Source organism: Somniosus microcephalus, chromosome 5 (genome assembly GCF_052327205.1).
Source record: "Somniosus microcephalus isolate GS21.2 chromosome 5, FLI_Smic_1.0, whole genome shotgun sequence".
Taxonomy (NCBI): Eukaryota; Metazoa; Chordata; class Chondrichthyes; order Squaliformes; family Somniosidae; genus Somniosus; species Somniosus microcephalus.
In genome coordinates, this window is record NC_140991.1 from 173,976,192 (window position 1) to 173,981,218 (window position 5,027).

Below are 5,027 nucleotides of genomic sequence, written 5' to 3' on the forward strand. Positions count from 1 at the left end.
GCGGAGCAATGTGTTTGGTTGATGTGCCTGCCATAGTTGAATAGTTGTCATTGTGTGCAAGGTGTGAGATGTGGGTGTGAGTGTTGGTAGGTAGAGGTTGTTGGTGGGTGAGTGCTGGGGGCATGGTGCTTTGGGCAGTGTGTGAAAACTGTGGCTCAGATGGTGGTATGAAGCATTTGTAGAAGCATTCACTCACCCTGACCACCTGAGTGAGGTCATTACATTTCTTCCTGCACCGTGTGGGGATCCTGGGGATCTGAATGCTGCCCGAGATGTACTGCGCTACCTCCCTCCACATGGTGCGGAAGACTTGCAGCGAGGGCCTCCTGCCACTTGCTGGGTAGAGCACCGCCCTCCATCTCGCCACAGCGAACACCAATGCCTGTTTGCAGTATCTGCGGGCTCTCTCCCTGGGGCGTGGATCTGCCTTGAGTGCAGCTGCTTCAGTCCTCCAGCTCCTTCTCCTTCTTCTTGGCCTGCTGCTGCTTGCTGAGGCAGCTGCACCCCCAGCAATGTTGAGAATGAAGTTCTGCAGCATCAATGAACCGCCCCTTAAAGAACTGGAAAAAGCCTGTGGCATTCATGACTTGCGATTAGACTGCACCTGATAATGGTCCATTGTTTGTGTGTAACGCCAATGAGCTTGGGCTTCAAGACTTCAATTTGAACACCAATCATTTCTTTGAGCAGTGAACATGAATTTTGCATGCAGTCTAAAGCATTAGCACCTGGCACTAATTCTCCAACTTTTCTAATTATACCACCCATTCCTGAGCTATAATGAATTTCTAGCCCTCAGTAAAAAGGAACCATCTCAAAACTGAGAATGAAAAGGGACAATTAAGCCCTTTTGCAGCAAACAAAGACTGTAAAGAATTCAATAGAAATTCCTTTGTTAGATATGAGAAGACTAAGAACAGATTTAGGAAGAGAAAGAAATTGAAAGCCCACAGGAAGTAACGGAGATTGAAATTGTTGTGAGAAAACAGGATTGAAGCAACAGGCTAACAGACTTTCTTTTGTGTTGTATGTACTTTAAATGTTTTGTGTCATTAAATGTGTGCTCTGCTTTCTGTTGTTAAATGCTGTAGTGTATTAGAGAACTAAAAGCAGTTGAACCCTTTGTAGTCTTACAGTATAGGAGGTATAATTTCAAAGTTTGTAGATGACACAAAACTTAGAAATATAGCAAAAAGTGAGGATGATAGGAGCAGACTTCAGGAGGATATAGATAGACTTGTGAAATGGGCAGACACATGGCAGATTGAGATTTACATAGAACTTACAGCACAGAAATTGGCCATTCAGCCTAACAGGTCTATGTCACTGTTTATATTCCTCACGAGACTCCTCCCACCTTACTCCACCTCACTCTATCAACATAGCCTTCTTTTTCTTTATCCCTCATGTACTTATTTAGCTTCCCTTTACATGTGTCTATGCTATTCACCTCAACCACTCCATGGTTTCACATTCTCACCACTCTCTGAGTAAAGAAGTTTGTTTAAATTTAATGCAGAGAAGTATGAAGTGATATGTTTTAGAAGGAAAAATGAGGAGAGGCAATATAATCTAAATGATACAATTTTAAAGGGGGTTCAGGGGGACCTGGGGGTTTATGTACATAAATCTTTGAAGTTGGCAGGACAAATTGATAAGGCTCTTAAAAAAAAGCCCACGGGTTCCTGGACTTTATTAATAGAGGCATAGAGTACAAAAGCATGGAAGTTATGGTAAATCACTTTATAAATTACATGTTAGCCCTCAGCTGGAGTATTGTGTCCAATTTTGGGCATTATATTTTAGGAAGGATGTCAAGGCCTTGGAGAGGGTGTAGTGGAGATTTACTTTAATGGTACCAGGGCTGAGGCACTTCAGTTATTTGAAGAGACTAGGGAAACTGAGATTGTTCTCCTTGGAGCGGAGGAGGTTAAGGGGAGATTTAATATAGGTGTTTAGATTTATGAAGGGTTTTGATAGTGTAAATAGGGAGAAACTGTTTCCATTGGTAGAAGGGTCAGTAACCAAAGGACACAGATTTAATATAATTGGCAAAGAACAGAGGGGAGATGAGGACTTTTTTATGCAGCAATTTGTTATGATCTGGAATGCACTGCCTGAAAGGGTGGTGGAAGGAGATTCAACAATAACTTTCAAAAGGGAATTAGATATATACTTGAAGGGGAATAATTTGCAGTGCTATTGGGGATGAGCAGGAATGTGTGAAAGAGCTAACCAATTATTCAAAGAGCCAGCACAGGCTGAATGGGCCAAATGGCCTTCTTTTGTGCTGTGTGGTTTTATAATAACAAAAAAAATCCTGATTAAAATTTTGACAACTTAAATTTCCCACAGGATTCTCAAATGCTAGCTATGACAATCCAAGCTACCAGGAGGACGAGAAACCAGTCAAAGATCATCCCAAAAAAGGAAAGTAAGGATCCTCTTACAATTCAAACTCCAACAGGTTTTTTAATACTTCTCACTGCAAAACTAATTTTGGATAACTTTTGCTTTCTGCAGAGAAAAGAACAAGAAGAAGGGGAAGAAGTTAGGAAAGGCAGTTGGATTTTTTGAACTGGTTTGTTTCTTTTTTTTCTACCTATTTTTCGTTATACAATATGGAGTGGAAATTGAATAGCGCCGGACCGTGCCTGAAGATGGAGAGATGGAAGCCCGAGCATCATAAGAAATTAATCCTTGGGCCTCATCTAAATATTCTGGGCGAGCTGCCTCCATTGCACTTCTATAGGCAGCTGTTCAGTGGAAGAATGCGATTCTGAGCTGCCCGCCTCATTTAAGCCCCAGTTGGTGGGAGGACAGTGGAAAAGGGGGTTGGGGGGGAGGCAATCGTGGCCAGCATAAGTACTGTGGAGCATGGAAGGGCACTCCTACAGTGGCAGCCGCTGGCTAGGCTACAACCTGAGGCCTGCTCCATGTCTGGGCGCGGCGCCGCTAGCGCCTCCCGTGAAATTCAGCGGGAGGTTAGCGACAATGCTAACCATTAGCGCCACGCGGCGTTGTGCCGCCGGCGATTACATCATCGCCACGCACAGCGCCCCGCTCGTGCCCCGCTCACGCCCCGGCTGAAATATTGAGTGGCGCCCCCCGACTTACCGCTGGACGCTATGTCCACTGGGGTCAGGGGAGCCTACCTGTGGCCAGGGCAGCACTAGTTAAAGGGAAGGTGACGGACGGCCATTTTTGTTGCTGGTTGCCTGCCAACACCTGCCCCCTTTGCTGTCCCCGGCCCCCGTGAAGCCCCCCCGAACCCCCCGTGGGGTGCCAGCTGCTCCCTGTGAGCCCGGCAGTCCTCTTAAGTGCCGGGCTTGTTTGCTGGCACTCCCGATCCCTGGTGGCCCAGCTGGGCGCCGGGACGTGCTGCGCCAGGCCCCTCCCCTTTAATAAGGGGAGGAAGGCCTGCACTACCGCGGCACGTAGCACCACGATAATGGTTCACAACGCCCCAAGAGGGACGTAGGGCACTTCCAGTAGCGCCCCTCCTCCATCTCGGGGTGTTACATGGGAAAATCGGCCGCGGGGGCGCTAACATTTTCAGGTCGCTAAAATTTTTACCCCATAATTTCTTGTAGCAACATAGCAACAAGTGTAAGCCATTCAGCCCTTCAAGCCTGTTCTGCAATTTAATTAGATCATGGCTGATCTGCATGTTAACTCCATTTACCTGCCTTGGATCTGTAAGCCTTAATACCCATAACTAACAAAAATCTATCAAGCTCAGTTTTGAAATTTTCAATTGACCTAGCCTCAACAGCATTTGGGGGGGAGAGTGTTCCAGATTTCCACTACCCTTTGAAGAATTACTTCCTGACATCAGCCCTGAACAGCCTAGCTCTAATTTTAAGGTTATACCCCCTTGTTCTGAACTTCCCCCACCAGAAGAAATAGTTTCTCTCTATCTACCCTATCAACTCCTTTAATCATCTTAAACACCTCAATTAGATCTCCCTTTAATCTTCTATACTCAAGGGAATACAAGCCTAGCCTATGCAACCTGTCCTCATAGGTTAACCTTTTAGCCCTGGTTTCATTCTGGTGAATCAAGGCTGCACCCCCTCCAAGGCCAATATATCCGTCTTGATGTGTGGTTAGCAGAATTGAACATAGTATTGTAAATGGGGTTTAGCCAGAGCTTTATTTAACTGTAACATACTTACATTCCTTAATATTCCAGCCCCCTTTCATTTGCCTTTTAAATTATTTTTTGTACCTGTCCTTAAATAGACATTAGGCCCCTCATTAGCATATGAGAGTGGCCCAATGTGTGTTTTAGGTGGATAGCCTGGACGCTTGAAAATTGTCCCAAACCAATTTTGGGTCAGACGACTTTGAGGCATCCTTGGGGCACAAGGCATTGCGCCCCAAAATTTGGTCCTTTTTGTGCCTGTTTTACGCCTGTAAATTAAACTTGCCAGAAAAAGATACAACTTGTCCATTCCAGTGTAAGCACCCAGCTTTAGTGCGTATATATCAGGTAAGTACAGCAACTTCATGCTGTTCCATGTATTTCAATAGTGTGTCAGACCATTATAGAATCATAGGCCTAGAAATTCAATAAGGCCCAAAAATGGGCGGGGCCACCACGGAGCGCGATTTGCTCACGCATGTAAAAAATATTGCAGGCAGCGCCGTTATTTTGGTGCTGGCTGCTGATGAGCATTATTATTTTGTTCAGCCCAGTCAGGAGCGCCGGGGCCTGGAGGGCGGGGCCAGGATCAGGGGGAGGTCGGGGCCAGGAGCGGGGGGGCCCGGAGGTTGGAGTCAGTATCAGGGGGAGGTTGGAGCGAGGATTAGGGGGGTCCGGATCAGGGGGAGGTCGGGGCCAGGAGCGGGGGGGCCCGGAGGTTGGAGTCAGTATCAGGGGGAGGTTGGAGCGAGGATTAGGGGGGTCCGGAGGTCGGGGCCAGGATCAGGGGGAGGTTGGGGCCAGGATCAGGGGGAGGTTGGGGCCAGGAACGGGGGGAGGTTGGGGTCAGGAACGGGGGAGCCTGGAGGTTGGGGCCAGG

The 5,027-nt window shown here is 47.0% G+C and overlaps 1 long non-coding RNA gene across 1 annotated transcript; it reads left to right on the plus strand.

Moving 5' to 3' along the window:
- Positions 1–808: 808 nt before the first annotated feature.
- On the plus strand, positions 809–2,933 carry LOC147117445 (uncharacterized). The gene is made up of 3 exons (XR_015078294.1): positions 809–1,026; positions 2,356–2,434; positions 2,524–2,933. It is a non-coding gene; the product is annotated as an uncharacterized LOC147117445 (long non-coding RNA).
- Positions 2,934–5,027: the final 2,094 nt, after the last annotated feature.